This window comes from Saccopteryx leptura, chromosome 4, assembly GCF_036850995.1.
Source record: "Saccopteryx leptura isolate mSacLep1 chromosome 4, mSacLep1_pri_phased_curated, whole genome shotgun sequence".
NCBI classification, from domain to species: Eukaryota; Metazoa; Chordata; class Mammalia; order Chiroptera; family Emballonuridae; genus Saccopteryx; species Saccopteryx leptura.
Window position 1 is genome coordinate 45,916,934 of NC_089506.1, and position 12,955 is coordinate 45,929,888.

Below are 12,955 nucleotides of genomic sequence, written 5' to 3' on the forward strand. Positions count from 1 at the left end.
CTTCTGCACACCAGGCCGACACTCTACCACTGAGCCAACCGGCCAGGGCCCCTTCTGTCTTCTTAAGACCAGTAAGCTTGAAACAAAACAAAAACTATTCACCTTCCATCTTTCTGTTACTTAGAAAATACTTTTTCTGTGAGTTCTGAAGCATTCACTTGGGAGAAAAGAACCAAGAAATGGTTGACCTAGAAATAATTCAGCCTTGCAAAGATGCCTGAGTCCAGACATTAGCTAAAGCCAAGAGGGACCTTTCAGGACCATTTATAACTAGATCAATATGTCAACTGGTTTTGCCCTCAACTTACTCAAGTTTTTTGTTGGAACTGAAAGATTAGCCTAGAAACAAACTGCCAGAAGAAGTGTGTAAGAAGATAAATTTGTTCTGCTTAGTCTTCATTTCCTTTCCCAGAAGGAATTCAAATGAAGGCAATGAAGTATCTGGCCTGGACATCTTTTTATTCTCAATGACTGGCAGAACACCTGACAATAGTAAATGTCCTGTTAGCAATATGACAAAGGAACAATAACTGAATGGTCACTTAAAGGCTCCTAAAGGAATAGAATTTATAGCAACTAATTGAGTTCATTTCACACTGGCAAACTGATGTTCTTGGCTAACATCCAAAATTAAAGTGCCTGGAGCAAAATGAAAAATGCCTAACATTCACTAGAGAGGTGGCATTCTTTCATTTCTTCAATCAACAAACATTTATTGACACTTATGATGTTTCAGATCCTGTGCTGGGCACTTGGACACAAAAATAAAAATCATAGAGTCTCCCTCAGCTAAAGTTCAGTTTGTTGAGTGGGTAGAAATGAGAACAAGTAATGACAAAGCAATGCGAATTAGATATCCCAGGCTACATCAGAACAGGGGAGTTAACAGAGGAGGGACATTGAGCTCAGTCTTTGTAGAGTAAGCAGGAAACACAAATGGAAATAGGATTCCAGGCTCAGAGAGCTGATAGAGAGCAAGGAATGGCCTATGAGAGAGCACCGTGACCTTGGGGGAAGTAAGTAGCTGAGTGACAGCTTTCTAACAACTTCCTAAAGGGAAATGGAGTGAGATAGAGAAAAAAGGTGGAACAAGAGGGAAAGAAAATTGATAGAAACTAGAAAAGCATGGCTAAGAAAGTTGGACAAGGGTCTATCTGCTAAACTTGGACTTTATTTAGTATATAGGCAATAGGGTACTACCCAGAATTTTAAGTGACCTGATTGGATCAACTGGAAGGTGATTTACATAATTTGGTCAGCTAAGTCAGTGTTTATTTCGTTCTTCAGTCACTACCAAGGGTCCCTTTAGAAGCTTTGAATAAATAAATGTTTGCCAAGAGATTGTGTAAGATTCTGTTTTCTATAAACAATACTATGGAAAATGGGTTGGAGTAGAAGAAAAATAAAGTCAGGAAGACTGATGCTATTTTAAGAGAAATATTTAGGAAATAAAATTGATAAGCCTTGGGAGAGAAGAGCACTTGAAAATAACCCTGAGGCTTCTAGTGGGGCAACTGAATGATTGAAGAAATGCTTATCGGAAGAAAACTAGAATCCCTATTTTTAAATCCAAAAAAGAGGCACCTGGCCCTCAAAATTTTCATTGCCATTGAACTATTATATGCTTAAAGGCATACGCAAATGGCATGTTTTCTCTCTGTGCCAGAAAATAGAAAGAAATACTTTAACCCAAACGAGCCTCACAGAGATCAAGGAAAGTGTTATCTTTAAATACTATAATTTAGCAAAGGTATAGTTTAGGTTTTCTGTGTCTATGGTGTATGAGAAAGCAAATTTGACATTTGGAATTAAGAATGAAAATACATTTCAATGATAAAGCCCCACGTTCATTCACTCTTAACCTCCTGATCATAAATGCACTCTCAATTTTATCTCACCTAAGAAGAGGGTGCATTAGTTTTCTTATTGAAGTAGGAGCTCAAAAACCTGCACAACACCTCAAAGCCCAGGAACAATGGACAATGATAGAAAGGTGAACCACATTTCATGTGAATATAAGTCAGACAATGATGGCAGCATGTCTGGGCCAGCGTGGGGCCCTCCCACAGACTCGGAGACATTTGCCTCCTCCGCCACAGGCCTTTGGAGATCCAGGCCTGTATATTATTCATTTTGCCTTTAGCACCCACAGCACACACTTTCAAATACATGGACAGATCGATGGATATAATTATGCAAATAGTCTCTTTCCTATTGCAAAATGTACCTGAAAATCACATTTTCCCAAGCTTCCCCTCAGACATTGTAAATACTCAATACAAGGGATATTTTCAATCTATACTTAAGTTAATAAGAACTCCACTATACAAGAGTTTTACTCAATTCCAAGAAAAGGTATTTTTTAAAAGTTATAAGCTGCTTAAGTATGGTTCTGCACAGTAAGCTATTTTATTTGGTTTTTAATATGTATCCAAACTACACAATAAAATTATTATTACTTCCTAACTGGCTCTAGGAAAGGTTTCACTTTATGTTCTTACTCTCTTTTCTCTCACAATACCAGGAAATTAAGGATTAAATGTATATTAATGTTTATGCTATAATGTATACACAGAGAAGTCAGAAAGCATTTTAATAAGGTTCTCAAAGTTATTTTAATTCATTCCTGTTTTTCTCATGAAAAAGCATATATTCTTGTCCTTTTTTTTCCCTGAATAAATAGTTTATTGAGGAATGGATGTGTGTGGGTAAATCTCTGCAAAGAGACTCTATTTTTGCTTTTGTTGACTTAAATTTGTAAACCCAGTAAACTGAATTGTTAAATTGTTTTAACAAAACATGCTCACAGTGAAGAGCTTAATTTTTCTTATTGCATTTCTTAGTAACACCTCTCAGGACAGCTAATCCAATAGATTACTGGATTATTCATAATCTACTCTGCCTCCACAAGGCCATATTGTTCTTTCTCCTTAATTCACCATGTGAAATATACCAAAGATAATCAGAAGCGTGAGTGAATTTAAATCTGATATGAATCGTGCCTGACATTTGTATTTTGCCTTTACATTCAAAAAGGGTTTTTGCTGACGAACTCTCTTGCAGCGAGTTTGAAGGAAACAAACGAGAGGTGGAAACAGAGCATCTTGCAGGGTACCTCCCTAACAGGAGATGATTGATGCCGGCCCCCACTCCCTTCTGCCCAGACTGAACTTGTTGGTGGCAAACAAATTCCTCTTCCTGAGCCCTGCACAAAACATTTTAAGGACCTAACTCCCATCGCAACAGATTTCTTGACATTGAATCACAGCTGCCTAGTTGCATTGCTGACAGCCTTTTAAAATTCTAAATCAATTTATTAGTCTTTATGTAGTTCCTCAGTGAATAAAAACTAGAATTTTAACAGAACTCTCCTTTCAAGTTAGTAAGAGAGCTAGCAACCATCAAAATGAGAAGGCACAAGAACCTAGAGAATTTAAATTGCTATCAAAAGGAAGAAAAACAAAAAAAATGTTGAGTTCATTCATTGTAGCAATAACCTCTCTCCTAATAAAAAGCAGAATGGCCTGTGTGCAGGTATTGACCAAGACAAAAGAGAGAAATGATGTCTGTTAAAGGTTTCTCACCTGACTGGCCATTTTCATTTGACAACCCCTATCATTGTGAGAAAGTTAAATAAATTTAAGATTACAAATATCATATACCTATTTCCACAAAAGACTTGAAATAGTTTAAAACAAGATACTATGATAAGGTGATCTGTCAAGAGAAACACTTTTTCTAGAAGGAATTAAAGTAAGCAAATAAAAATCTTTCCCCAATGACATTGTGGAGACCTATGCTTTCCTTTGAAAGCTACATTGTCTGCAGAAAAATGCTGCGTGGGGTACTACTGCAAGGAGCTAGACATGAAACACAGACCTCTGGGAACACTGTTGAGGGCTTCAGTGACTCCTGGGAAAGTCAGCCACTTCTACGGTCCATCATGAGAGTCAGAATCCTACAGAGGGTGAAAGAACACAACTTGCTTAACGGTAACAATATCAACTGTCCTGGTTTAAGAACCCTCATTTATTCAAGACCGAGCAAGTCTCTGGAGTTCTTGAACAATCCAGAGTAGAGCCATAATAAAACGAATATAATATTCTTCTGCTAACCCTCTAGACAGGAGAGTACCAGTTTGTTCTTAATCATCTTTTTAAACTGAGAAGTATATTTTTTTACACCAATATTGTGGTTCATATCTGTTTCAATAGTAAAATATAGACCTTGGAAATTCACCTCAAATAAAAAGTGGACACAAATGTGCCAACTCTGGTGGTCAATATGGCTGTCCTTATTTCCAAACTATTTTGAAATAATTAGACTATGTTAACTGGTAAGTAGGATTTCTTTTTAGAAGGAAAAAAGTTCAAAATCATTTGTTATTATAACTAGATTTGAGCTTTCTGACGAAAACTCAAATGGTTTCAAGAAAATATTAAGGCCTTGGAAGGCTGGCTCAGTGGTAGAGCGTCAGCCTGGCATGTGGATGTCCTGGGCTTGATTTACAGTCAGGGCACACAGGAGAAGCACCCATCAGCTGCTCCACCCCTCCTTCTCTAGCTTCTCTCTCTTTCTCTCTCTTCCCTTCCCACAGCCATGGCTCAATTGAAGCGAATTGGTCCCAGGTGCTGAGGATGGCTCCATGGCGTCTGCCTCAGGCTCTAAGAGAAGCTTGGTTGCTAAGCAACAGAGCAATGCCCTAGATGGGCAGAGCATCACCCCCTGGTGGGCTTGCTGGGTGGATCTCAGTCAGGGCACATGCAGGCGTCTGTTTTCGCCTAACCTTCTCTCACTGAATAAATAAATAAATGTGTGTGTGTGTATTGAATGTGGCTTTCAAATACCCTAAATGAATCTATATGTAGGAAATACACCTAATGCCAAATATAAAGATCATATCTCTTCTTGTCCCTTAATCTGGGAGCCAAGTTCAGATAGGTACCTACAACTTCCCAGCTGCTCCTAGTAGATGACCATTCTTTTTTACATATTACTCAACCCTTTCATGGGTTTGAGTAATTTCATCAGGTACTAAAAGGGAAACATTGGACTCTGATCTTGCAAAGCAAATAATTTTTTGAGTTTATAGAGGGTAGGAATTTCCATAGGAAATCCAATGTATCTCCCTGGGTGGACCCAGACATATACCCCAATGCATTCTGGTACAATGTTTCCTACAGACCAGCTAAAGTCAGATTCTTGGAAGCAGCACTTCTTGATTCCTTCCATATCTATGAAGTGCAGTCACTCCCTGTATACTATTGCTAAAGTATTAAGTATTTTCAGAAAAAGTTCTCTCCATCTTGGTCAGACCACTTCTGCACACTGCTTTAAGCTTTGGAGACAAGAAAAAGAGGAGCTATTGAGCAATTGGAGTATGTGCAAGGAATATAACCAATGATTGAAAAAGAACTGGAGATATTTAGCCTGAAAAGACAAACTGTCATATACTCCTCTTATTGCAATTGTGAAGAAAAAGGTTTTGTGTAGGAAAGGATTATTTTTTGTTGAATATAAGAGGCAAAAAAAAAATCTGTTCCATGTAAGGTTGTACTTTCTCTTAATTAGAATATACTGTCTTATCAGAGTTAGGAGTCCCCTCCCTGAAAGAATGCCCATTCACCATCTATTAGAAACACCTAGAAGATAATTTTGCTCAAAGTAAGTGGGCAGACTCCTAACCTGTAAGGTAGCTTTATATTCTAGATTCCTAATAGTCTATATACATTTGGTTATTTTATAACATATTATACTTAAAAATATTTTTCAGATAAAAGTCCTTAACCACTTTGGAGCCATTTGTTTCTTCAAAAGAAGCCCAATGCACCAAAAGTACTTATGTGATGTAGTCACTCTTGGTGTTTTCGTTTAGCATGACGCATCTCACCCCCTGCTGAGTCTTCCTTTCTAGATAATATCTGCCCCCTGCTTTGTGAAAAGCAGAACCCTCTTTCTGGGATGCTGAACTTCTTGGGTTCTTGAGAAATGGTGTAGTAGCTTATTGAACAAAGGACATAATTTGTGTCTAACATGGTAACATTCCAACTTCTATTGATTATATCAATTAATATGCCAGTGCTGGGGTAAGATAGCATGTTTTCTGTCTTCCAAAAACAATTAATCTGTATTGACTGAGCTCCAGGGGAAATGTATGCTAGGCTATGTCTGAGGTTGGTTTCAAACAATCGGAGTTTTTCATGTGGAAAATTCTCTATTTAGCAATACATGAGATGAGAAAACATAGAATTTATAACTGATTCAGTAAGTTGTACGCCATGAGGAGTGCAAAAAGGGCCAAAGAGAGATTATCTGAGCATGGTGAGTCACATACACCAAACCAATTCTTTCCCTCAAATGCCACTCAACAAATTTCATCACCAAAATGTACCTATCCAGCCCCAGGTTTCTAATTCAGTGGTTTGAAGCAGGCAGGGAAACAGCATTTCTCAAAAGCTTCACAGGGGTTTGAGAGCCGCGGTTGAGAACTACTCTCTGAGGCAGCATATTTCCACAAGATGTGTGCTCATATTAAGAAAATGAATACCTGCCTCCTTCCTCCAGTTCCAGAATTTTCTAATTGCTTTTATTTAAAAAAAAATTTTTTTTACCATGATGATGATGAATTCCAGTTTTAAAAATTAGTTCATGGAGATTATCTAGTTGGAGGTATAAGTATGTCAATTTCATGAAATAATATGACTAATTCATCACAAAGTTGAAAAGAAAAAATTTCTCTACCTCACTGCTGGAATACTTACTTCACTTGTGGTAAAAAGGGGAGGGGGGGGAGACTCACCAAAGCCAACATTTTCTAACTTATCAAGCATGAGAAACACGGTTCTTGCCCAGATACACATCTCAATGATGAAATCAGAGCTATCCTTAGCTAAGTTCCCCCTGCTCCCACCCCAGGCCTGACAAACTCCTTTGCACCACCAGAAATCCTTCCCCAAATGCTGACACTATTTGTGTGGATCAGAACCTCCTCTCCATAGACAATGTAAGGCTTCAGAATCATCTCTATTAGAAATAGCAACACATTTTAAAATTAAGAGCCTGTCTGAATATGGAACGATTACATGCTGTAGCAATAAAAATTAAACACTGTCACTGGCTGTTCTTTAATAACTTACAAGCATTTTATATTCAGAGTCTTCAAGTTAGAATTTTAAGAAATAGCTTTTTAAAACAATAATCTCTACACAATTTTTCTCACTCTCTCTTCACTTTATAGACTATTTACTACTGTGCTTAAAGTGTTAAACTCAAAATGGACAGAAATGGTGTATAAACATTAAAAAACATTAAGAACAAGACAAAAGGTTAGTCTGAATCATGCATTGTTGAATTAAAGCTGTCTTCCTAACAACTTAGAAAGGATGGAGCCTACAGGAATTTACTGAGATGGTTCATGGGAGGTCTTAGGAAGCAGAATGTTCATTCCAGGAAGAGGGTACAGTTTAAGATATGGATCATCAGATGCAATAAAGGAAATAAATAAAGGAGACAGAACAAATAGGTGGAGGCATCTCCTTTATGTTCCAAAACACCCCAGCCTCAGATGATTAACACTGAAGTGTAATGTGTGACAACAGTGGTTCTCAAACATTTGGTTCCCAGACCAGGAGCATCAGCATCTGGAAACCTGTTTGAAATACCCCATTCCAGACCTACTAAATCAGAAACTCTGGAGTTGGAGCCCAGCCTAACAAGTCCTCCAGGTGGTTCCGGTATACACTCAAGTTTGAGACCCACTGTATGACAAAAAATCGAAATCTGAAAGTTCTGGCCAGATATTTTCTCTCAGGCTGTAAGAATCAAAACTTCTCTCCTTGTTACAACTCTCCATCCTCTTACAGTTTTCTCCTCTTCCCTCCCCCCCTTCCTGATTTCACACAGATGCACACGCGCGTGCTTGCACACACACGCACACACACACACACACAGCCAATAAACTCCTGAAAAGCATTCAAAGAAGTGGAAACGAGCCCTTGTTTTTCCGTTTTGTGGAGAGTTTATTTCATAACATGGTGCAGTGCTGAGGAAAGGGGTAGAATTTAAACAATCCTTAATTAAGCAGGTAGGTTCTACCTACTTATCACAATATACTGTTGTGTATTTACCCCTTACTGCTTTGATACATTTGCATATAATCTTTCATAATTCATTTCATTTGTTTAAATCATTTCTTTTTTTTTTTTTTTTTACTTATTTATTCAGAAGGAAAAGTTTATCTTACGAATAACTGGGGCCTCCCAGTGGCATTCTTAGGTAATTTAAGACTTGGATTTTATTCCAGGAGTTTTGGGGAAGGGTATACAAATCCTTAGCTTTTCACCCAGTTGGTAGAAATAAATGATGGACTCAAAGCAAGCTTTTTATCTGAGGTAGATCGTATCAGCATCTAAGCTGAATTTTCATCAGACATTGGCTTTCAACTGCTGCATTTATCAGACTCTATATTCAGTCACTTGCTTAGTAGAGATGTCAGTCGGCAGACTTCAGGTTCTGCTGGGGAATGTAGCGTCAACCAGGAATACATACAGTAAAAAGACTATCAGAGAAACTTATCTAGTGATTCCTCTTCCTCAGCAACCTTGAGGTTTTTTTCCCTAGACTTTCCATTCTTACTCTCTTGCCTTTGAAATTGTAACTGCCCAGGTTAACCATGTCCCACCAGAAGTTTTAGATACATCATTTTTCCTTCCTCTCGATTCTGGAACATTCTGTAGCTACTTTGGCTCACACTGCTCTCCAGTGGCAGTTGACACGGTCGATCAATCGTCTGAGCCTGGCCCTCACATCACAGTCTCTGACAGCTTGCCCTCCCCTGACATCATGGAAGCAGACTGAGCCGCCCACACCCGCGTCGGCTTACATCCTGTCACCTGTCGAGGCCTCCAGCCAAGGTTTGAAGGCTTACTCAGCAATATCAACCTCAGAGAATCGGGGTGTCTGTCATCTGCAGAACCTCAGGCTAATGGGCACTGAAGACCATTTCCACTTAGCCAAGCACTTTGCTGCAGACATGCTGGTGTACTTCCAACCTCCTGGCCAGAGACCCTGGATGTGCTACTTCGGCTTCAGAAGGCTCCGCTGCCTGAGTCAATGTTGCGCTCGCCTTGAAAGACTGCTGAAAGGTGGTTTCCGGGAACTGGCATGCTCACATCGCCCCAGGCCTTACCTTTGTGCTGATGCAGTGAGCTTGCCACCTAGTAACAAGCCTATAAACACTGGCACCATTGACAGATCAGATGATGTTTTAAAGTTCAACCCCACCCCTTGGACTTTTTTGCCGAAAAGTCACCTGAGGGCATCCTATACTTTCTTTGCTTCATTCAGCCGGAGCCATCTTGCAAGGAAAAGACCAGCTTTTGCTTCCACCTCAGCACCCTTTATACAGGAGGTCCTTCTTTCTTACCCCTGCACCAGCTATTTTAAGATTACTACAAATCTTTAAATTAATTAACCTAACTGTTCAATATTCCTTGCAAAGAAAAATGCATTTAAGTATTTGCTGGATATATACATACATTTATAAAATCATACTCTTTGCGGTTTGTTGTGAAAAGGAGTTCATGCATGTTCATCTCAATAGTATCCCACTTATACTAATTTGTGCCCAGGAGGCAAATAAAGATAATATTCACTAAACTGGATTGCTCCAAATTAGCTAGAATAAAAACCAAATTTAGGAATCTTTTTGCAGGGCTCAAAAGTGGAAAGTGGACACCAGGCAGTAAGTACCCTGGGAGAGCTCCGCTTGGGTGCCAGTCCGAGGTTCCCATCCCCTCCTACACACGTGTATAAACTTGTGAGATCTCTTTCTCCTATGGAGCCTGTTACTACATATGTAAATTGTGCAAATCCCTCTCGGATTGCCAAGAGGATTGAGACGCTACATCTGAAATGTCTAAAATAGGGCTGAAAACAGTGAGTATTCCATAATGAAATTATGTCAGCAAGTTAATAAAAGCTATCATTTCTCCAGTGAGTAGCTTAAACAGGTCACTTGGCTATCTCTAAAATGTCTTACATGTTGTTTCCTCTACCCAGACTATGTCCCCTCTGTCCTCTCTTCATCTCTTTCATCCCACTCAGCCACCGATTACTTCTCCAGAAGCTCCCACTGCCTCCCGGGCTGGGGATTAAGTTCCCTCCTATCAGGACAACTAACACTTTGTAAAAGTGTCTATTTGTTCTATCAGGCACTGCCTGTCCCACAGCTGACCATTTGCACTGAACTTTAAGGCTCCAGGAGGGCTCACCCAGCCAACTTGTTCACTGTGTGTCTTTAGCCACTGCTTGCCGCATTGTGGATTTTCAATAAATATTGAGTGAATGAATGAATGAATGAATGACAACCATTAGGTGACCTCCTAGAGAAGAAAAATATCATCGAAGGAAAGTAAAAGGTAGTTAAGTTAGTTTGCATTCTTATAATTGCCTTTAAGCCTCCTTGAATTAGCTTCAAACAAATATGAAATCCGTACCCAACAGCTCCAGTGCTTTGTGTGCCTCTTCACCCCAAGAATGCTGCACATTCTTATTACGTTCTATTTATTATAACAATTGTAGCATAATTGTTGTAATAAATTATAATCTTATAATTATTCCTCAAGTCCTCTTTTTAATACATAATTATAAAATGTGTTTATCACGTTTAACACCCTTCTAATTCGTAAATTGACTGCCTATCAATCACAGAGATCCTAAGGAAGGAGGAAATCCTTGGTAGAAAAGTGTTAATAATTTACCAGTTGCAAACTGTACTTTTACCTCTGAACACCAGGTGGGTAAAAAACATTACTCATGTTTTTTAATCTAAGAATTTCTTACATTTTTATGGCTTGTTCTTTAGGCTTATTTATGGTGGTTTGTGACAGAGACAACCTTTGTCATTATGATTTATACTCTTCCAACAAAGGAAATACAGAAAGAGATAAGAAACCCAAATTAAATCATGGCACTAGATAAGAAAACCCAAATTAAATCACGACACAAATAATAAATTTAAAACTCCAGTGAAGGTAAGGGGCTGACTCAGAATTTTAAATCAAAACAAAGAAGTGTATAAATATACGGACTTTGGACAATAAAAAGATAGAAATTTCAGAGCCTAAAATACATAATCTATAGTATTTACCAAGTAAGCAGTTTTCAGTCTTGAGTCATATTTGTGGCTTTATGAAATAATGCTTGGCTGCTACAATGTTTTTTTAAGTGCTTTGTTTTAATTGTACTTGGTTTGTGCTCTTGTTTGGGAAGCCAAACATTATCTTTTGGTATGATAAAGTGCTAGTGGCAGCAGATATCCAATATTATTCTTTTTTTAATTAACTTCATCTATAACAAAATTGACCTAAACATGTTTTCATTTTTAGTGATACTTTTAAATTCCTTGATGGTTGAGTGCCAAATCTAAAACTTGAATGGATTTCAAGGAAAGACAATTGCCGTAGAAACAAAGAAATTGAGAGGAAAAACTCAGGTCTTTGAGCTTTGCCGATAAAAGCTTAGTTCATGATGGAGGCCAAAGGTTAGTTCAATAGAATAGGCAGTCAATGGTGTGTGCCCAGCAATCTAAATACTACACAGCTATACACAATCTGAGTAAATACTAATGTCCAACTCAAGAATTCTTAATAAAAGAAGTTACTATGACCACAGAATTAATTGATGCTAACTAAGCCGCCAAGGACATAACTGTCCCATTAATATGAGCACATAATTATACGGAACACTGTCTTTGATTTTGTGTGGAACTTGGAAGCAGAACAAATATTGAAATTGAGCTTGCAGGTCAATATTCTAGACTTAATTTCAAATGACAAACTCAAAAATGCCAAAAACTGGATGTGAAAATCATTTGTGAATTATTTCCTGGCTTTATAAAGAAAATACAAAGAATGAGTTCCACACACACACACATACACACTCACAAATGTCTATATTTTTTTAATTGTGCTTTGCCATATCCCCCTACATTTTGCAAAAGTATTTTCCCTGCTCCATTCTCAATTTGTTTCTTATTATTACCTTATAAACTGGTGGGGGAAAGGCACATATTTAAAGATTTTTACATTCTCTACATGCAGATTTCCAGGAAAATTAAGTTAAAATGGAGTTGAATGAAGAGATATAGTATATTAATTTTCTTGTAAGCTTATCAATTTTCTTACTTAGCTGATCTCCTTAAGGTTGACTTAATCTTTTATTTCTAGAACCCAAGGTCCCAGCTTGTTTTTAAAATTAGTACATCAAAATCTTACCCAGTAGACATGTTTTATTTCCAAAAGATATTTGGAAATTATTTACCTGCTTACATGCCAATGGCACTATTTAAAACAAATTGGATATAACCTCTGTCTATAAAAACCAAGCATTCACAGAGAAGACAAAGCTACTGGAATCTGAGGATTTAAAGGAAAAAAAGAAATATTCCATTCCATTATGTTCCCTCTTTTTCTTTTTTGTTTTTCACAATAATGACTTTAAATTATCAGCTCCAAATCTGCTAGGAAGTTACCTAATGCCACAATTCTTTATCCAAAAAAAATGATTCAAATATATAAAAAATGAAAATCAATTTTAAAAAATGTTGGTAGACAAAAATTGGTACAAATAAGATATATCAGTAGATTCTAAGACAGAATTTATTTCTAAGATAGTACTTAGTTTTCTAAAGTTAGTTGATACAGTCTGGGGCAAAAAATAATGGTGCTGCCCTGGCCAGATAGCTCTACTGGTTGGAGCATTATCTGGATGTGCAGATGTTGCCAGTTCAAGCCCCAGTCAGGGCACATACAGGAACAGACCAATGTTTCTCTCTCTCTCTACCTCCCTCTCTCTCCCTCTAAAGTCAATAAATAAATTTTTAAAAAATAAAATGTTATTTATAATTTAAAAATCACTGTTACATTTCAAGCTGCAGAGTATCACCAATAAGTTA